This window comes from Psammomys obesus, unplaced genomic scaffold (genome assembly GCF_907164565.1).
Source record: "Psammomys obesus unplaced genomic scaffold, mPsaObe1.curated_primary_1811, whole genome shotgun sequence".
Taxonomy (NCBI): domain Eukaryota; kingdom Metazoa; phylum Chordata; class Mammalia; order Rodentia; family Muridae; genus Psammomys; species Psammomys obesus.
Genome location: NW_026591643.1, coordinates 10,601,980 through 10,624,537, shown reverse-complemented (window position 1 = coordinate 10,624,537; position 22,558 = coordinate 10,601,980). Strand labels below are relative to the sequence as shown.

General features: G+C 40.3%; 1 protein-coding gene across 1 annotated transcript in view; it reads left to right on the top strand.

Moving 5' to 3' along the window:
* The window catches only part of Brinp1 (BMP/retinoic acid inducible neural specific 1), a 200,087-nt gene that overhangs the window by 33,699 nt on the left and 143,830 nt on the right, over window positions 1–22,558 (top strand). The gene's annotated exons all lie outside the window — the stretch shown is intronic.

The following is a 22,558-nucleotide window of genomic DNA, read 5'->3' as shown; positions in this document are numbered from 1 at the left end:
CCTTCACCAGCCAAATCTGGGAGAGATAATTTTTCTACACATAAACATTGAGAGATTTCCTATAACAACTTATGCTTTCTCCTGGCTTCTGCCTCAACAAATTACTTGGTAGCTTAGTGATGTAATTCCACATGGAAGCAGTTTGCTGTTCTTATAGACTGGACCATGTGCTTGCCATTTGTCAACAGACTACTCTACTCCTAGGCACTTTAATCATCAAGGTGGTCTGCCTATATTCTCTGGCTGCTTGAGTTTATTTACTATGTAGAAGGAATGATTCAGGATAAAAACTGTCATCAATGGCATGATGAAAATGCCATGTTTGAGGCCAACTATTTGCTCATCAAACATTTATTGAGCAAGGTTTTCTGCAGTGGTTTATTTGGCAAGAAAGGATTGAGTTCTGTCAAAAGGATTGGGAGCCTGGTTTATTCTGATGAGATGATAAAAACCAGCATTGCAATGGAACTAAGGTAGTAGAATAGACCTTGTTTGCTTTTACCCTTCCATCCTTTAAGCCCTTCTTTTAGAGTAAATGCAGTGCCAATCATTTCCATAGAGTTAGGAACCTCTTTTTAGACTCTTTCCCCTTATTTCTTTTATATTATACACATGTTTTTACATTCTTGCATTTAAATTCCATCTTTTCTCTTTATCTCATTCTGGCTAGTGATGCATACCATCTGGTCCCCATTCTCCACTACTTAGTCCTTGCATACTGATGGAGAGTTAGGAACCTAAAGGGTGTGTCTGCATCTTCACAGAAGTGTAGAGAGCAAATCGAGAAAATCCAAGCTGGCCTAGAGCGCTGCCTTTACAAATCAATACAACCATTTTGTGTTGATGTCTGCATTTGATTGTAGCACCCTAGGTCTATCTGCTCCCATTCCTGCTTTCCGCTCCCGAGCTTGCAATGTACTCTCACCGATGCTTCTCTGCATTTCCTGGGAGTCCAGATGTCTCTCTGTCCTTCAGTTTCTCACATACTTTCCAGTTTGCTTGCTTTCAGAATAGTGTGACTCTAACTGTGGTACGTAGATTTCACTGGAAATCATCCTCCATCTAAAACAAAGCAAAACAAATAAACAATGGAAAAAAAAAAAACTTATCTGAAAGCACTGTTAGCAGGAACAAGGAAGAATTCTTAAAACAGTAAAAATGGTATTCAGGAGGCACCATGAAGACTCCATCTATACTTTTGATTTCCCGCCTTTAGCTGGTAGTGAGGCCTTTCATAAGCCATGGTTTCCCTTTCCAGAAAATGAAACATCTGGGTTAGACTTGATTTAAGGATCACACAATCATAAATATTCTAGAACATGAGGAGGAAACTCACCCTCACATTTCGCACAACTCTTTTTTAGGCTATGCCTGCAGTGTATATGGGGATTCATTAAAGACATAATAAATGAGAAAAACAAGATTTTACTTCTCTGTGTCAGCATTCACAAGAACTGATTTTCCCCTTTGTAGAAAGCCATGCTCAAGTGAAATGCCAGAGAAATTTGTGACCACACAAAATCGTGATAGTTGATAGTTCCTGAGAAAAGCTCTTTTCCTCATCTTTGCATCAGGTTTATCATGATGATAAACATCATCATGTTTAGCTGTACTTCCTGAAGATAGATGGCTAGATGGACGACTTTGAACCATTTCTCACCTCAGGAGGATAAGGACGACTATGTAAAAAGCAGATGAGAGGTTTAAGGAATCGGTTACCTCGAAGGCAGAATACCCAGGACATGAGAAGTGCCTTAGTTCACTTGACTACTGAAACTGGTCAGCTATGTAAAAAGCACCTTCTAAATGGTGGTCACTGGTAGCTGGTAATGGTAAGCTACAGATTCCTAACACAGAATGGTCTGTGGGGATTATTTAGAATTTACAGCTGCTTTGCATCTAAACAAACTGGATTTCATGGGAAAGTTATGCTCACAGATAAACTGAGTTGGGACTTGGGCCCGAGTATTCGTTTTTGTTAATTTTTTTCCTATTTGTTTTTTGTTTGTTGTTGTTGTTTTTAATTTCTTTTTTCTCTCATATAATACATCACAACTGCAGTTTGCCTCCCCCATGCCTCCCAATTATCCACCTCCAGTTTCCCCAGGTCTAGTCCTCCTTCGTTTCCTCTTCAGAGAAGAGCAGGCCTCAGAGGCTATCAACTGAATACAGCATAACAAATTACAATAAGCCTCGGCCTAAACCTTCTTATCAAGGCTGGATGAAGGAACCCAATAGGAGACAAAAGGTCCTAATAGCAGGCTAAAGAGCCAGAGATACTTCAACTCCCAAAGTTAGGAGTCCTACATGAATGCCAAGCTATACAACCATAACATATATGCAAAGAGCCTACACAGACCTATGCAGCCTCTGTGACTGCTGCTTCCATCTCTCTATAAGCCCTGCTTAGTTGATTATGTGCGCTATTTTCTTCTGATATTCTCTAGTCCTGGTGTCCTCAACCCCTCTGGCTCCTACAACTCTTCACCCCCTCTTCTTTGGGGTTCCCCAAGCTCCACCTGTTGTTCGGCTGTGGGTCTGCTCAGATAAGTTGCTGCAAAAGCCTCTCTGATGACAATTGGGCAAGACTCTGATCTATGAGTATAACAGACTATATTTAGGAATCATGACATTTGTCTGTCTGTCGATCGACAGATAGATAGATAGATAGATAGATAGATAGATAGATAGATAGACAGACAGACACAATTTGTGGCCAATAATATTTGATTATATACTATGGCTCTAGGCTATTCTAGCCTCCAGTTTCTGGCCATCTAGGCAGTGTCAGTCATAGGCTCCCTCTCATGGCATGGGACTCAGGTCTTCTGATGACAGAGCCCCATCCTATGGTGTACATAGTCTCAGGAAACCTTAAGTTATCTATTTTCAAAGGCCAGATTTTCTGACTCTTTTAGAGAGAGGGGTCCAGCTGGTACCTTCTCTCTTTCCCTTGGGCTGGCCCTTTCTGCTAGTCTCAGACAAGAGAACATTATAATCTTTCTCTCTGCTCTTCCACAGTGTATGCTAACCCCATCACTCACTCTAACAGACCCTGCTGAGTACCCACAGTATATCTGGAAGCCATTTTCTGTTTGGAAGTCAGTGGCGGTCAGCCAACATTTCAGTAATATTTGCTTTCTTAAGGCTTAGACAAATCAAATCCGTTCAGTTCCTTAAGACCCAATGTCTTTTGTCTGGCTCTGTGTCCTCTCATCCAAGGCGAGCCAAGATTTAGCTCACTTATGTGATGTACTCTCTTTCTCTGTCTGAAACACAATGTGCAAACTTTTTTTCCTTCTTTCAACATAGAAACATAGCCTGAGACAAAGTAAAGCTTGAGGCACAATTAAGCACAACACAATAATAACAGCAAAACAGCTAAAACAACCTCCCTGGTCCTACTATAACAGTTCTGGCAGGAGTGAAGATTTTATAAGGAGAAACACTTATGTCTTTACCATTCACTGTCAAACTTTTTAAACACTGAACCCCTAAAATTAGAATTGTCTAGGAATCTCAGAAGGATAAGGAGAAAACCCAGGTCTCATAAACATCCAAGAGCAACTTGTCTCCAGTAAAAATATTTCCCACAGTTCTGACTTGTCAGACTTTCTTGCAGGCGAGACCACAGGAGCTATACATTAATGAGCAGGACTGCTTATCTTCTATTTAAACCCAAGCCTTATTCAGGAACCTAGAGACGGGCTTGGAAGGTCAATGGACCTCTTTGTTACTCTTTTCAATGTAGCCACAATTAATATATCTTTCCCTGCTTTTTACTAATGTTTATCTGTTTAGTGGGTCTCTTCAGGACCAGTGGCTTGTTAGGGCTTCTGGACCCAGACCTTAACCACTATCGTAACAATAGACACTGACACAAGTCTAACATTTCCAACGGTAGCTGGGATAGATCTAGAATTTAAGCATCCTAACTCTGGATATTTCTGTGTTCAGTAAGCCTTACTCTGGTTTATGTTTCACAAATTATCATGCTTAAAACTTCATCTCATCCTTGCTCAAATGGTAAGATCTAGGAAGAACACAAGAGAATGGGTAATCTTAAGGATATGACCTTAGGAAATATCTGGAATTCAGTTTCCCTATTGTGCTACCAGTGATGTGTTGCTGTGGGAATGATTGAGATAATGTGCTTCCTTGTCCTAAGGTGCTGGGCTTATATCCACTCCTGCTTTTCTCTATTATTATCCTTCTTACTTGGGAAGGATCTTTCAGTATTTCAAAGTTGTATTTATTCTATAATGAGCATTTGGGACACCCTTGCAAGGAAGCAGGTGTGTTATTTTGGAGCAAAGGATCTCTTTGCGGAGGCCTACCATCTAGCTAACTCCCTACTGTGTGGCAAGCACAGCAGGGAAGAAGTCATGTCCTTAGACTGCATTTAGGATTCTCTCCATCAGGGAGACTGAGGGCTAGACATAAACCAGGCCATTCTTTCAGAGTTTCACAAAAATGGATCTTTTGGGTCAGAGGACCCTTAATCTGCAAAACACAAACTGTTTGCCTGACTTGAGCCCTCAGCAGACTTCCTAGGCTTGAAGGGGCTTTGGTATATATATAAAAAAATTGGATTATGTTTTGAAGATTAAGAGTCTTTTCATGCAAAAATATGCCTTTTTTTCCTTACCTTGAGCTCCCAGTGAAACACCTTGTTTCTTTCTGGCTTAAACCCTCAAGCTTCATTTCTTATACACAGATGGATTAGGCTCTGCTGAATATTCACAGCCTATGGCTGGGCACAACCTCAGTGAATGTCTAGCTGCCCTCCTTCTGAACCAGCTTTCTCTCTTTCAGAAATGTCCCAATGAACCCCAATTTGCAGTTATTAAAATGAAGGAATCTGGTAGCATTTAAGATATTTTAAGGTCCTGGTGAAATAGTCTCATGGACTCTCGAGGGCTGTGTACTTTCAAAGCAGAGACTGATTGGTTCTCCCTTGCTGCCTGGACTTAAAGGAACCCAGCACCAAGATGCAGCACTTCCCAGCTGTCTGTAACACTAGCTTCAAAGCAGTCCATGGCTTCTTTTGGTCTCTGTGTGAACCTATGCGTATCCTCATACAAACAAGTGCACACACACACATGCACGGGGGGGGGGGGGTGAATGAGTTTTTACTGTTATCATCATTAATATGGTATGGACTCTAATATGATGTCAAGCTTGCTGAAATACAGCGCTGAAGTCTCTCTATTCTGGGTCTCAGAAAAGACTGCTGCTAGGCCAAGAATTCTTGGTTCTGTTGCTCCCCTCCAGGTCTTTCTATCTCCCCCTTCTTTCATAAGAGTCCTTGCACTCTGTCAAAGTTTGGCTATGAGTCTCAGCATCTGCTTTGATACCCTGCTGGGTAGAGTCTTTCAGTGGCCCTCTGTGGTAGGCTCATGTCCTCTTCCCTGTTTTCTCCCTTTTCCAATGTCCATCCCATTTGCCTTTCTGAGTGAGGATTGATCATCTTACCCAGGGTCCTTCTCCTTGCTTAGCTTCTTTAGATGTGCAGATTTTAGTATGTTTATCCTATATTATATGTCTAATATCCACTTCTAAGTGAATATATACCATGTGTGTCTTTCTGCTTCTGGGATACCTCACTCAGGATGATGTTTTCTACATTCCACCATTTGCCTCCAAATTTCATGACTTCTTTGTTTTTAATTGCTGAGGAATATCAAATGGCAGAGAAATAACATAGAAATGGTCAAGGTCCTTATACAAATCAAAATGACCCTGAGATTTCACTTCACACCCATCAGTATGGCTAAGAGCAAAACCTCAAGTGAATGATTATCTTTTAAATATTTATATCTGTGTAGTGCTGGTCACAATATTCAGCATTCTCCCTGCTTGCTTGTTCTTCTGTATATCTCTGTAAGGAAGATACTAGGATTTTTTAACTCATTCCTCTATGCACAGCAACATCTAATTTTCTGGTTTGTGCATAGAAGGTGAAATTTTGTAATCAAATGATTTTGCTCAGACTAGTCCTGTGATCTGGAAATCTACTCTTTTCCTACATCTCTCTTTTTTTCTCATCTGTCAAATCCCAACTTAAACAAATAGAGGACAAAAAAATATCAGCTCCCAAAAGTTACTTCTTTTTTAAGAGTCTTTCTCTAATTCACTCTTTCCACTTTAACTTTTTTCTTTCTTTGCTTCAACAATGCTTTGTATTGTTGCATCTAGTAAAACTCAGTCCATTGATCTACAATTTGAGTTTTACAGTTTTATCTCAGTATAGATTACTACACCCATGGACATTTTCATCTTTCTCTTTAGTTACCTAGTACCTTTGACATTCAACTCCAATCTTAGACCTCATATCGCTTTCTCAATCAACACATTCCTTTTCTCTCCCATACTTTTATTTATTTTTTTTAAATATAGCTGTCTTATGAATTTATAAAACACACAAAATAATTTTCATGAGAAGAAATATCTTTTATGGTCACTTGGATCCCACCACTGGTAGGCATTATCAAGAAGTTTGGTTGTTACCATTTAGCAGTGTTCTCTCTCAACGTCTTTATACTAGTCTATGTCTGTTTCCTTGTCTCCTGTTCACGCTTAAATGTCTGTCCCATCTTCAGTTCCTCCTGGTTATTCGAAAACTATTAACCACATCTGTATCCTGAAATTCAGTAGGTACTTCTGGTCTTTATGTTGCACTTCTCTGTAGTTATTAAAGCTTGAGAATGTATACTTTCTTTACATCTCTGCTTCTCCTTGAGTTCATAAAATCTTTGTACTTCATGGGGTTCTTTCCTTCTCCATGCTGCTCAACTCTGTGCATTGCTTCTTGTTTGCTTCCGTCACTTCTGAGTCACAGGGGTTCACTGGGTGCTCTCGTCCGTGGCAAGAGCTCCAGCCACTACTGGAAAACAGTGACTGACACGTTCTTACTCTAACTCTGGAATCTCTTTCCACTGGGATAAAAAGATCCCACTGTCTATTTGAAATTCTCAATTGAATGTTTCCCTGTCAGTGTCATTGCTTCTAAATCTTTTATCTTTACTATTTGGTGTCATGGTGACACTGTCCTTGACTCTACTCACCAATTCAGGCCTATTCACCACAGATAGCTTTTTCTTGACTTCCCCTACCCACCCACCAAATCTTGCTACTTTTCTTCTTTCCTTTCATTCTTCAAGCTAAGACAGCTTGTTCATGCCTTATGCAACCTAGCCTATTTTAACAGCTTCCTCCATTTTTATACTTTACTCTTGTCTTTATGTCTTCCCAGTACCTCTTACAGTTCGATCCAGCAAAGATAAAACAATAACTGGACCCTTCTGCTTGAAAGCTGTCAGTAGTTCACTGTGATTTAATTGGGTTGATCTTAGGTTTTTACTTGTACATTTTATCATTCCATAAAAATTCATTAGCTTCTACCACATGCATGGTTCCAGGTACTGGGCACACAGAAGATAATAAAAGAATGTCTGTCTTCAGCTTCTACTACATGGAAGACAGGAAGTGGTAGACAAGGAGTAGCAGTTGTTTCTTGCTTCTCTCTCTGGAGTTCTTTTGTTTAATCTTCATTCCATAGCAATCCATTTTTTTTTCATTCTGTTTCATGTGCTTCTTTTCTGGGCATGAAGTACCCTCAGAGATGGGGCCAGAAGCTCCATATCCATACTTGCACACTCTGTATTTTCTTTGAATGATCTATTCCATGTGTTTCTTTTCCAGAAATTGCCTGTTTCTGTTCTAGTTTGTGTCCCAGGCTGTAAGAGCCTATTCAAACAGAGTGGGCTCAATATATTTTAGTTGCATTTCAACAAATAAGCAGAGAACATTTCTGAAATGTTTATTTCATTCCTCCTTTGAAAGATCTCCTGCTGAGACTACTGATAACCTGGGGAGAAAGTTCAAAAGGCAGGAATTTAGATCATCCCATTTCTAAATGTGCCTCAATGAAATATTCATAAATGAAATGATACTACACTCAACTTATGCTAGTATTGTTAATTTCAGATACTTAGGATCACATAAATTCTACATACTTCACATAAATCACAAACACGCTACATACTTCAGTTTTTAATCAGGACTTCTGTGGTCTTTTCTAGATTCAACATTGTCAGAGCTTTCACATTGCTGGTTGGTTTCTCGACCTTTCTCTTCATTAATATCTTTACAGCACATTTGTGACAACTTGTGATTGCCAAGGGGGGGGTGCTGCTAAAAATGGCATGCGTTCATAGATTATTATATGAAAGCCTTGAGCCATAGAACAAATAATTGGCTTAGGATCCATTTAAATTCTAACAGCTTTGTAAAATGTGACAGTTTTAGAACCTGTGATATTGTAAAAGAAAGAAAGAAACAAAAACTACACTGTAAAGGAGCCTGAGTTTTGTGGTCTGTAGAATAAATACAATGCTGCTTATCTCACTGATGATTGTTCTGCATGGGTAATGAGAAAGCATTTATAGTATGGGTAATAAGAAAGCATTTGATATAGTATCTAGCAGTAGCAGATGTTAGACACTCTTGCTCTCACTCACACACTTAAAATGTATTAGGACTTCATAGTCTACAATAAAACTGAGAAGTGTGGATGGACAGAGGAAGGACAGGGAAAACGCCAAGCCATGCATATTTTAATGTTTCTTTCATACCAATGAAGTGAGGATTGGTCAGCATGGTGCAAAGACTCTGGAATGAAAAGCTACTGTGGGAAGAGAATCAACAGGTGAATGGTTCAATCTGTTCCAGTAGAAGTGTCATTGTTTAGCTGTATTTAGATGGATACATCCTATTGACACCCAGTGCTCAGGCTAGAAAGGTAGAGATTCATGAATGATTATGATAAGCATATTCCAAAAAGATAGATGGACTTGGAGAAGTCTTTCTGGGGGAAAGTGCTGTAGGATTTCTCTGTAATTGCTGAGATGATAAGAGGAGGCTTTATTGGCAAATGAACTAGATTAACATAAAAGAATGCATATGGATGGGTTATAGAGAGGGTGGATGAAAGTTAAGAGCTCAAAGCCCACGGTATAAGAAGTTGTGTGCACTATTGGGATGAGAATACAGGATCATGTTTGATAGAGGAATGGTAGGTTTAGTCTGGAATATTTTAAGCTTAAGAAAGCTGTGAGATATTCTAGAGAAGTTGATAATGTGCTTGGAAATTACAATACAAACTACACAAATTATAATAATTAGCCTTCATCCCGTTGGCTTCTAAATAACTTTGGGGCTCAGTCATTGAAACCTAAGGCTCCCACACACAAAAAGGAAATATACTTTCCTGTGACCAAGCGTAACATCATTGCGCGTATATTGCTGTCGTTAGCTCAATTGTCAGGGTTTGTGCGTGTGCATGTGTTTAACAGCTACTTAAGTAGAGGTCAGCATTAATCATGTCAATGTAAATCCACACTTTATCTTCGTTTCCTCACGATCCTGAGCAGTTCTGAACAACTTCTGGCAACTGTGATTGGATAATATTATTTGACATACTGTTGTAGTGTGGCTGGCCCTCTGTGGTCCTCTGCTGCTTTCCTGCTCACATGGCCTGGGATTGCTCCAATTATTGCATTGATGTGTTGGAGGAAGGGTGTCATCTTTAAGTCACTTGTGTATCACTTTAGTGACAATCAGATTATATAACCTCAGCTGTGTCTCACTCAGCAGTGGTAAAGACCAAGCCTTTACGTACATAAGGACCTCAGGCTCTGTATGCTGTCAGAGCTGTGTTCAGCACTCCAGTGCTTTTGGTGGCTTGTGATTATTTAATATTTGAGATCAGTCTTGGGAATAGGTTATATAAACATATGCAGCCAAATTTCTAATAGTTTTTCTTTCCTTGTATGTCCTGATTAGCAAACTGTAATTGGATCTAATTGGGCTTTTACACTGAAGTAGGCTTTGAGTTGTATTTATTGTGAAACCTTCATTTTGGTTGAACAGTATTCGTAGGGTAAGTAAGATTGAAAAATGAAAACAAATCTGTGTGATGATTGACCCCCACTATTTAAACCTGTTTTGAGATAGGATTTCTTCTGATAGTTTGATAAAAGTTCAGACAAGACTGTGCATTTTAAGTTTACTTTAGAAACAACTCTTGAGGGGTGAGATGGATCATAGAGGAAGGGTGCATGCGTCCATGTCTGATGACCTGAGTTTGATCTTTAGATCTCACAGAGTGTATGGAGAGAACTGATTCCTTTAGGTTGTCTTCTGATATCTGCTTGCAATGAGTGTCATATATGTGTCATTAAACACATTTACACACAATATATAAATTATATATAATATTTATGTAACATATAATATATAATACGTACAATAATATATATTTAAAAATATTTCAGCTAATTCATATGTGTAATCTTTGTTCAGATGTTAATCTTGAAATAATATAGGAATGCTGGTAAGTCTTTGAGAGGAGTGGAAACTTTTTCAGTTCATTTTTTTTAACTTTTTAAAAATTTTATTAATTACAGTTTATTCAATTTGTATCCCAGCTGTAGCCCATTCCCCCATACCTCCCAATCTCACCCTTCCTCCCTCTTCTCCTATGCTCTTCCCCCAGTCCAATGATAGGGGAGGTCTTCCTTCCCTTCCATCTGACCATAGTCTATCAGGTCTCATCAGGACTGGCTTCTTTGTCTTCCTCCGTGGCCTGGCAAGGCTGCTCTCCTCTCAGAGGGAGGTGATCCAAGAGCCAGCCCATGAGTTCATGTAAAAGATGGGCCCTGGTCCTATTATTGGGGAACCCTCTTGGATACTAAGCTGCCATGGGCTACTACTTCCGTGCAGGGGTTCTAAGTTATCTCTATATATGGTCCTTGTTTGGAGTATCTGTCTCAGAAAAGACCCCTGTGCCCAGAGTTTTTGGTTCTGTTACTTCCATTGTGGAGCTGCTGTTCCCTCCAGGTCTTTCTATCCCCCTCTTCTTTCATAAGATTCCCTGCACTCTGCCCAAAGTTTGGCTATGCATCTCAGCTTAGGTTTTAATGCCCTGCTGGGTGAAATCTTTCAGAGGCCTTCTGTGATAGGTTCCTGTCCTCTTCCCTATTTTCTCCATCTTCCGATGTCCTTTTCGTTTGCCTTTCTGAATGAAGATTGAGCATTTTATCCAGAGTTCTCCTTCTTGTTTACCTTCCTTAGGTGTACAGATTTTAGCATGATTATCCTATTTTATATGTCTAATATCCACTTGTAAGTGAGTATATACCATGTGTGTCTTTCTGCTTCTGGGATAACTCACTCAGTATAATCTTTTCTAGATCCCACCATTTGCCTGCAAATTTCACGATTTCTTTGTTTTTAATTGCTGAGTAGTATTCCATTGTGTAAATATACCACAATTTCTGTATCCATTCCTCCACTGAGGGGCATCTGGGTTGTTTCCAGCTTTTGGCTATTACAAATAAAACTGCTATGAACATGGATGAGCAAATGTCCTTGTTGTATACTTGAGCTTCTTTTAGATATATGCCTAGCTGGGCATATATACAGCTGGGTCTTGAGGTAGCAGTATTCCTGTTTGTCTGAGAAAGTGCCAGATTGATTTCCAAACTGGTTGTACAAGTTTACATTCCCACCATCAATAGAGCAGGGTTTCTCTTTCTCCATATCTTCTCTAGCATGTGTTGTCACTTGAGTTTTTGATCTTAGTCATTCTGATGGATGTAAGGTGAAATCTCAGGGTCCTTTTGATTTATATTTCCCTGATGACTAAGGATGTTGAACATTTCTTTAAGAGTTTCTCTGCCATTCCATGTTCCTGTATTGAGAATTCTGTTTAGCTGTGTATCCCATTTTTTAATTGGGTTACTTGATTTGTTGCTGTCAACTTCTTGAGTTCTTTATATATTCTGGATATTAGCCCTCTGTCTGATATAGGGTTGGAAAAGATCCTTTCCCAATCTATAGGCTGTAGCCCTCCTGTATACAAAAGACAAAAGGGCTGAGAAAGGATTAGGGAAACCCCACCCTTCACAATAGCTATAAAGGACATAAAGTAACTTGGTGTAACTCTAACCAAGCAAGTCAAAGACTTGTATGAAAAAAATATTCCAGTCTCTGAAGAAGGAAATAGAAGAAGATATCAGAAGATGGAAAGATCTACCATGTTCATGGCTTAGCAGGATTAACATAGTAAAAATGGGCAACCTACCAAAAGCAATACAGATTCAATGCAATTCCCATCAAACTACCAACACAGTTCTTTATAGACCTTGAAAGAAAATTTCTCAACTTCATATGGAGTAACGAGAAACCTAGAATCGCTAAAACAATCCTCTACAACAAAGTAGCTTCTGGAGGTATCTCCATCCTTGATCTCAAGCTATACTATAGAGCAACAGTTATAAAAACTGCATGGTACTGGCATTGAAACAGAATGGTAGATCAAGGGAATCAAATAGAAGACCTAGAAATAAATCTACACATTTATGTACACCTGATTTTTTACAAAGATGCCAAAACCATACAATAAAATAAAGATGGTACTAGACTAACTGGATGTCTACATGTAGAAAACTGTAAATAGATCCATACTTATCACCCTGCACAAAACTAAAGTCCAAGTGGATCAAAGACCTCAACATAAAACCAGACATACTAAACCGCTTAGATGAAAAAGTGGGGAAGAGCCTTGACTTCATTGGCACAGGAGACAACTTCCTGAACAGAAGACCAAGAGCACAGGCTCTAAGATCAACAATCAATAAATGAGACCTCATGAGGTAAAGCAAAGGACACTGTCATCAGAACAAAACTTTTTCAGTGCTTATGCTTAGGTTAGGGAGTTGAGGTCCTGAGAACTGTAGGGCCAGCAAAGACACACTAGTGGATTTTTGGTTCTTATCTCAAAAACTGAAAGGCTGAAATTTCTGGATACGGGATGGTGAGTTTTAGAAAGAAGTATCTTTGTATAGGGAACGTAAAGGAAAGGGAGAAGCACCAGAACTCATATACAGCAGACAGGTCCTAGGGAGCAGGCACCACTCAGCTCCCAGTCTGAGGGCTTTAAAAAGAGCTAAGTTTATCAGAAACTGGTGAGGTATGGCAGCAGGGGAAGCACAAGGTGCTTCGTCCAGCTTTCTAAACCAGGCATACAGGTGCCTCCTCTCAGCTGTAGCCATGTATAAACGTGCAGCCTTCTTTAGGTACAGCTGCTCATTAGGTTCTAGGGCAGCAAACAGGGCCAGGATTCCAACAATGATAATCTCGAGCAAGACATTCTTGAACTAGTGCTTAGGTTCTCTGCCCTTCTGGGAAAGTCTTTATCTCATTATAATTCAGAATAGTACCACAAATAAATCAGAAATCATTTTATTACAAGTATAATTTCACTGTCCAGATTCTCTCTCCCTTGCAGTATTACTCACTGTGCCTTCTAACCTTGATGACTGACTTCTTTATCCCCTTGGGACAGGGGCTTTGGTGAAGAATGGAGAAACAAGGAAGACTGAAACTCCTACATGGCTTGTTCTTTTTCATAATATGGTTTTGGTACTCTGAACCTCTGCAGACATTGCTCCTATGGCACAGGCTAGCTTGGTACTTGAGATTCTTCTTCTACTTCTTAAGTCCTGAGATCACAGAGATGTGTCAGCATGCCCTGCAATATGAACCCGTCTTTAGCATCATTTTTTTCAATATCTGAGCTTCTTTGCTTCCACCCATTTCTCTGGCCACTGATTATTTTGGTGCGGGCACACAGATCTCTTCTCAGCTGCGTTGCTGTGTGTTGTTCCTTAGACCCTGGGCCATTCTAGTTTCCTTTTATTGGCACCCATTCCTCCTCTGAGGTGCTCTGATGGCTTTCACCTGACTTGCTCTCACATGTGGCCCATCTCTAATCCATAGGAAGGAGGGGCCACACATTCCTTTCCCCCCATGCCTTAGGCAGTCATTTTCCTGCTTTTCTGCCAGGTTTCAGCCTGTCTTTTTCAACTCCTTTCTTTAGCATTCTTTTTTTAGAATTCTCTGGCATGAGTTAGGCAGCACTCTACCATGTTTCCCGAAGCTGTAGGGCACATTTAGCATGCTGTTTGAGTGTTCTTGTTGAAGCTGGAGGTGGAGGAGTTCTATCCCCTTTTCACCCCCTGAGGAGTTTAGGGAGTGGGTGGGATAGCTCTGCACTGTCAGCTTCCACTCAAATCTCACTCCTTGTCTTGAAGACGTTTTATGCTGTTATGTGGGTGAGAGGTTAAGAATCCCTCTAAGTGTATTTTGGCTGCTTGTTTGGTAAATGTGATATGGTAGTCACAGACCTCTATGGTTATATGATTTAGCTGAAACTGAAGCTGAAATAGCTACATTTAAACCATCCTATTCAGTTCCTATCTGTATCCTGAATGATTCAGGAAACCCAGACTCTTGGGGTGGGGGAGAGGTAATTAACATAGCCTGGCACTCTCAGCTTTAGAGGTTTGCCAGGGAGACAGTTTGTCTGAAGACCTAAGTTTGGAAGTAAAAGCTTTGATGAGACCACCAGAATGGCTCACTTGGAGCCAACAGGGACTTTGTGCTGCCTTCAGCTGTAATAATTGGCCCAAGTTCTCAAGGAATCTTGAGTAGGGTAGACAAATTTCTTTCTGCCCTTTGGTCCAGAATGTGAGTCTTGGTTCAGTAATCCATGTACAGATTCCGGAGGATGAACTTGGTGGTGGCTGCTGGGGACCTGTTGTTATTCTTTTTTTCTGTGTGGCGTAAATGTAAAGAATTTGGAGTACAGTAATTAGAGAACACCGTGTGCAGCTGCTGAACTTGATTCACCTCATGATACTACACACATTCAGCCATGGGCATCAGATCATCTTCAGGCTTCAGCCTGCGGCACCTTTCTGGGTCAATTAGTACATCACACAGCAGTGGGCACCTCCAATTTCTTGACGGTCCTGAGGATCAAGGGCAAGACTTGCCCTATGACCAGCCATGAGCTGTTAGCCTTTGAACCCCAGTTTCAGGAATCCCATTTGTGCACGTTTTAGAAGATCAATTATTCTCAAATTCACTATAGAAGACGCTGAGGCCTGTCTCTGAGATTCATGGCTCAGCAGCCGTGATCCTAAGCTTAAGGCTTTCTGTTTGTAGACTATAAGTTGATTTTAGAAGCAGGATGCCAGGGGTCAGTGGTCTGGCTGAGCTCTGAGGCAGAGTGTAGGCTCCTCAGTATGCATGGAAATGTGGAGACAGACGTGCCGTCTTCTGAGGCAAAGACACAGAGCACAAGGGCTTACTGTAGTCTCACACTGAGCAAAAAGGATAGGTTGGAGGCCACCCTATAATATGCATAATTTTAAAGTTGTTAGGTTAGGACACAGAGGAGGGCTTTGCAGCCAGTCCTGAAGATACCTGATAAAACAGGATCGGATGAATGGGGAGGAGGTCCCCCCCATCAGTGGACTTGGAAAGGGGCACGGTGGAGATGAGGGAGGGCGGGATTGGGAGGGAATGAGGGAGCGGGCCACGGCTGGGATACAGGGTTAATAAAATGTAACTGATAAGAAAAAAATAAAATTAAATAAAAAATAAAGTTGTTAGAAGAAATAAATATTAAATTAGTGTAAAAGCAATGAGTTTAATTCACTCTAACACTTTCCCTTGAATCCAATACATGCCACACAGTATTTTGGCTTGTCACCATTCTCGGTCCTTGGTGGGGCCTGCTACTTACAAGGCCTCTTTCCACAAGCCTTCCATGTGCATGTCTATGCAACATCTGAAACACATGTGCAGTGAGACTAGTCATGTTTAGTACTGGATATCCCTATGCAACCTGCCCTAGAATCAGATGCTTCGTCTTTCCTTCTGATGGTGATATTTGACAGTTTTGCAGTATTGGTTCAATTCCATAACCATTCCTATCCTCAGCTTCCCCTTTGATCCACATGCAAAATGTTGTGTCCCACTTTCTCACACTTGTGACAGGAGTCCCAAAAGCAAATACAAAAGTTCCTATAATGTAGTTAGTGCTCCTTTGATGTATGTTACTGTTCTCAAAATGACTTTTACAGCAAATAACTCACACTTAGATGCTACCTGGACACTCTCAGACCAGACCAAACCCTCACTTTTTTTCTTTTTCTTCCACTGACATTTTTGTTCCTATCTTCACTGCTTGTTTTGTTTCACTCCAGTCTCTTCTCACAGCTCCTTTGTGAGAGGTTTTCCTGAGCATTCTGTGTATAAAGCATCTTCATTTGCAATCCTTCTGACTTACTCTGATCTTTTCTATATTTCTTTTCTTTAATCTAGCCCTAAATACTGAACCCAAGACCACCTACATATTAAGCAAGTACTCTGCCATTGAGCTGTATCTCCAGCCCTTTTGTAATTTCATCAAATTTTAGGAAAAGGTGTTAGTAAACTGCTGTACTTCTTGTGAAATCACTCTAAGTAAACTCGAGATCATCCTTCCTCGGCCCCTTACAGAGCTGGACACAGAGGCCTCTGTCATCATGCTGAGCATTGCTTTCCCTTGGTGCCCTCATCACCACCACCCAGTTAGGGCTCAGTTATCTATTGGCCTCTTAGCTTATTAGAAAACCATATCCTCTAGTAATCTTCATTATAAATGTTTTCTCTGGTCTCAATTCCTCCCTTAAACTTCATTTACCTGTGGTAACATTTGTGGATTATATGTGGCCAGCTCTTTAATCTAAACCCCTGGAGTGGGGTTTAGCTTTGACAGTCCACAGTGGAAGAGGATGCAGCCAGTCCTGATGAGACCTGACAGGCAAGGGTCAGATAGAAGGGGACTAGGAGAGGGTATAGGGAGAGAAGAGGGAGGGACGGTGGGACTGGGAAGAGACTAGGGAGGGGACCACAGCTGGGATACAAAGTGAATAAATTATAATAAATGATAACAATAATAATTAAAGAAAAACAAACAAAAATAGCCATGCATGTGTGCAGTCTGCAGCGGAGTCTTAATGTACCAGTGGCAAATAATTTCGCCTGGAGTTGGAGGCAATGAATACAGTGGATATTGTACAAGTTTTATGTTGAGAGATACAAAGGATAGACTCTTAAGCTAACACTTAGAAGTTCTGAGTTGGGGAAGTTAATTAATGTTTGTCTGCTAAGCGATATAGTAGGTTTTCTTCTGGAATTTACTTGTATAAATATCGAATATAGGCTGGATTCAAATAACAGGGAATTTAAAAGCCAAGTACATAGCAAATGGTTAATAATTATCAACCAAATGACCTTATGCTATCTAGAGTGTCCATAAGAGTTAGTGTTAACAGTCTTGTGCACAAATTCACAGTGACGATCACCATATTTCATATAACAGCCTATAAGAAATTGCTGTCCTAATCTTTATTCTGCTTTGTATCTACTTTTCTTAGACCCTACATTTTGAAACCCTCATTTTTTTTTCTTTCAGTACAGTGTGGATCATTGTGCTGCTCTCGTGTACTTGTCTGTTTCTCTTGCTCTGTGTGTGGCGTAAAAGTATGTGTGCACGTGTGCGTGTGGACATGTCCTTAGTGCATGTGCATGTGGACTTGGGTGTCTTCCTCTATCTCCACATTGTTGTTTTGTTTTGTTTTGTTTTGTTTTGTTTTGTTTTTCACGATCTTTGTCAGTATTTTATTTAATATCTGAGAACATAAAACAGACAGAAAAATTGCTGCACTTTGACCTAACAAAAAGGAAGAGGAGGTGTGCAGCTGGGGAGGGCAGAGTGAGGCAGTTCATTATGGCACATCTTAGTCTTCCTTGCACCTGGGTTCCCCACAGTGTGTCAGCCATCAGGCATGGTGGGCAGTGGAGCGTGCGTGACCTCAGGTGTCTCTGTAAGCAGAGCAGTTCACCTGGCTCTCACCATCCAGCTCCCTAACTGTGCTATTGCTTGTCTCGGATGTTAGCTAGTTTTTCATCACTGACCAAATGTCTGCATGAATAACCTAGAAGAGGAAGGATTTATGGTGCCTCGCTGTTACAGTGGATTAATTTCAAGTTACCTGGCACCATTATTTGGGTCCATGATGGCAGGGACTTCAGACCTGTTGGTGAAGAGGAAGCAGAGACCTGTTTACCAAGGACCAACGGTGACCGTGGGAGGTACACCAAAGGTCCAATAAGTGCTTTTTTTTTTTTCATTCATCTAGACCTACTTTGCGCCTAAAATTTTTAGCTGCCTCCCAAACAAGGATTCAGCTTATTAGACTTTTGCTGTAATTTCATTTTCTTTTTTTATCTTTTTATTTATTTTTTATTTTAACTCTTTTTTATTTACAATTTATTCACTTTGTTTTTTTTAATTTATTTATTTTTATTAATTACAGTTTATTCACTTTGTATCTCCCTATAAGGCCCTCCCTCCTCACCTCTGGGTCCCATCCTCCCTCCCCCTTCTTTACACATGCCCCTCCCCAAGTCCACTGATAGGGGAGGTCCTCCTCTCCTTCCTTCTGATCTTAGTCTATCAGATCACATCAGGAATGGCTGCATTGTCATCTTCTGTGGCCTGGTAAGGGTGCTCTCCTCTCAGGGGAAGGTGATCAAAGAACAGCAGGCCAATCAGTTCATGTTAGAAGCAGTCCCTCTTCTCATTACTATGGAACCAACTTAGACACTAAGCTGCCATGGACTACATCTGTGCAGGGGTTCTAGGTTATCTTCATACATAGTACTTGGTTGGAGTATGAGTCACTGGGAAGACCCCTGTGTTCAAATTTTCTGGTTCTGTTGCTCTCCTTGTGGGGTTCCTGTCCTCTCCAGATCTTACTATTTCCCACTTCTTACATAAGATTCCCTGCAGGTTGCCCAACAGTTGGCCATAAGTCTCATTGTCTGCTTTGATAGTATGCAGGGTAGAACCTTTCAGAGGCCCTATGGGGCAGGTTCCTAGGTTGTTTCTTGTTTTCTTCTTCTTCTGATGTCCATCCTCTTTGCCTTTTGGGATGGAGATTGAGCAATTTAGTCAGGGTCCTCTCTTCTTGATTAGTTTCTTTAGATGTACAAGTTTTAGTAGGTTTATCCTATGTTATATATCTATATGAGTGAGTATATACCATGTGTCTTTCTGCTTGTGAGACAGCTCACTCAGGATGAATCTTTCCAGGTCCTACTATTTACCTGCAAATTTCATGATTTCCTTATTTTTCATTGTAGAATAATACTCCATTATGTAGATGCACCACAGTTTCTGCATCCATTCTTCAGTTGAGGGGCATCTGGGCTGTTTCCAGCTTCTGGCTATTACAAATAAAGCTGCTACAAACATGGTTGAGCAAATGTCCTTACTGTGTACTTGAGTCCCTTTTGGATATATGCCTAGTAGTGGTATGGCTGGATTTTGAGGAAGCGCTATTCGTAGTTGTCTGAGAAAGTGCCAGATCGATTTCCAGAGTTGTTGTACCAGTTTGTGTTCCCACGAGCAGTGGAGGAGGGTTCCCCTTTCTCCACAACCTCTCCAGTATGTGTTGTCACTTGAGTTTTTGATGTTGGACATTCTGATGGGTGTAAGGTGAAATCTTAGGGTTGTTTTGATTTCATTTTCCTGATGGTTAATGACATTGAACATTTCTTTAAGTGTTTCTCTGCCATTCGATATTCCTCTACAGAGAGTTCTCTGTTTAGCTCTGTTCTCCATTTTTTAATTGGATTACTTGGTTTGTTGCTTTTCAGCTTCTTTAGTTCTTTATATATACTGGATATTAGCCCTCTGTCAGATAAATGGTTGGTGAAGATTCTTTCCCAATTTGTAGGCAGTCGTTTTGTTTTGATGATGGTGTCCTTTGCTTAACAGAAGTTTTCAGTTTCATGAGGTCCCATTTATTGATTGTTGCTCTTAGAGCCTGTGCTGTTGGTGTTTTGTTCAGGAAATTGTCTCCTGTACCAATGTGTTCTAGGGTATTCCCCACTTTTTTTTCTAGCCGATTTAATGTGTCTGGTTTTATGTTGAAGTCTTTGATCCACTTGGACTTCAGTTTTGTGCAGGGTGATAAGTATGGTTCTATTTTCATTTTTCTCCATGTAGACATCCAGTTGGTCCAGCACCATTTGTTGAAGGTGCTATATTTTCTCCATTGTATGGTTTTGGCATCTTTGTCAAAGATCAGGTATCCATAAGTGTGTGGGTTTATTTCTGAGTCCTCTGTTCATTTCTATTGATCCACTATTCTGTTTCTATGCCAGTACCATGCAGTTTTTATAACTGTTGCTTTATAGTACAGCTTGAAATCAGGGATGGAGATCCCTCCAGAAGCTATTTTATTGTAGAGGATTGTTTTAGCAATTCTGGATTTCTTATTATTCCATATGAAGTTGAGAATTTTTCATTCCAGGTCTGTCAAGAATTGTGTTGGTAATTTGATGGGAATTGCATTGAATCTATACATTGCTTTTGGTAAAATGGCCATTTTTGTTATGTTAATCCTGCCAAGCCATGAGCATGGTAGAACTTTCCATCTTCTCATAGCTTCTTCTAATTCTTTCTTCAGAGACTTGAAATTTTTTCATACAAGGCTTTGACTTGCTTGGTTAGGGTTACACCAAGGTACTTTATGTCATTTGTGGCTATTGTGAAGGGTGTTGTTGCCCTAATTTCTTTCTTTTTTTTTTAAATAAGGCTATCTTACTGAATCTGGAGGTTCACTTTTTGTCTAGGTTCGCGGACAAGCAAGCCATCAGGATCTTCTTGTTTCTCCCTCTCAAAGCTGAGCTGAGCTTATAGGCACACAGGACCACACTATGTGTTTTTATTATTATATTAAAGGGTTGCCAGAAATCAGAATTCAGATATTCTTACTTGCATATGACCAGGAATGTGGCTCATTAGTAGATGCTTGCCCAGACTGCTCTCCTTTTGTTTTTAGTAATAGGGCTTAAACCCAAGGTTTAATGCTCAACCACTGAGCCACATTTAGAGCACTATTGTGATTTTCCATGTCCACAGAGATACATTTTGACTTCACAACTTCCTGTAATATATTTTATCACAAACATTCAAAACTAATAATCTCAAACAGAGCCATGTGGATGTATTACCCAGCCAAGAGAATGGCAGAATGTAGAACTCCTTACCAGAAGCCAAAAGACAGGGGCTACAGTATATTGTTGGGTCATGGTAAAATAAATTGATGAGGGCCTCATTTTGTAACCATTGATATATCTCTGACCCCTGTCATTTTCAGAGGCTATCCAGAACATGCTGGATGTTGTGCAGCAACCTTGGCCTTTCTCCATAAGATATCAAGAACATCCCCTTAATTGTTATAATCAAAGATACCTCTAGGGAGATAATGACAACTACTTGTGAAGCACTGGGTTAGATCTGTCAAATCTGAGCTACTCCTAGGATATCATGCTGAAACCTCTCTCTGTGTATCTACACACACACACACAATGCCGATATAGATATATAAGCTTTTGCGAGCTGCAATACTCTGCATCTTGTTTCCTCACAGTAACAGTTAAGTGTTCTTATTTGCACCCACTCACAGCAGAAGCTCTGTATGGGTAGCACAGTGTGATTCCAGTATACTGTAGTTCACTCCATGGATCTCAGAAAAATCACTTCTACCCCCTGCTTGCCACTCTGGTGGGCTCTGGCAGACAGTCCTGGCAGCTGTAGATGATACAGTTCTGTATTCAACATGTAGAGCTTTGTTTTAGGCTCTGAACAAAACTTCAGGCTGTAGCTTTTTCCAGCTCACACTCGGCACATATGCCTCCCCTCCCTTGCCCTGACAGCTGGGGCTTGCAATGACAGGCAGATTTTTGTGGCATCTGATGATAAAATGGTGTAATTGAGCAATAGAAAGAAATACTCAATTGTGCAGAAACCTACATCCCTCTCTTTCATTTCTTATTTCCTAGCGTTTCTGGCCTCCCATACTCAGCTGGGAGAATAGCCAAATATGGTCTGCTTAATCATGTGTATAGGTTTTACACTTCACACAATGTTTGTGTCCTCATCATATTTTTAAATGGTCTCCATAAAAGTCTGAGGTCTAAACAGGGGTTGTGACTGTTCACAGTCACATGGCTACCAAAGAAAACTATTTTCTAAAGCTTCTAGCCAGTTAAAGGCTCATAGCCCAGTGAATGAGACAGACATAAAACAAAGAAGTATAATGCAAAGCAATGGGATCTGACACAGAGTTTAGAAAATGAACAAATAGAATTGAGTGGAAAGAACAGAAGAAAAGCTTTTTAAGGGAATAAAGAAGAACAGTAAAGATAAAGGGCATGACTTCAGGTGACTTCTAAGGCTAAGTAGGGCTTCATTCAGGTGCAGCAAAAAGGTTAAAAAACAAAAATTTTGAGAAGAGTATTTAGCTGACAATGTCAAGTCATTAGTTTTGATAAGTGCTCTTCCACTGAACACTTATCAAGACCTGGTATATTAATATTTTTGTCATTATGACAGTTATCCTTATCATGTATGCCATGCACTGACCCTTTGTTCTGTTCCGGGTTGGAGGGAGCACTGTGCCCTAATTGTGTGATGCAGTTACCATGTTAATGCTGCTGCATGTGTCCTTATTAACAGCATTTTATAGATGAGGAAAAAGAGTCAAGCAGTAGAACTTGCCGGAAACAACGATGTTTGTAGATT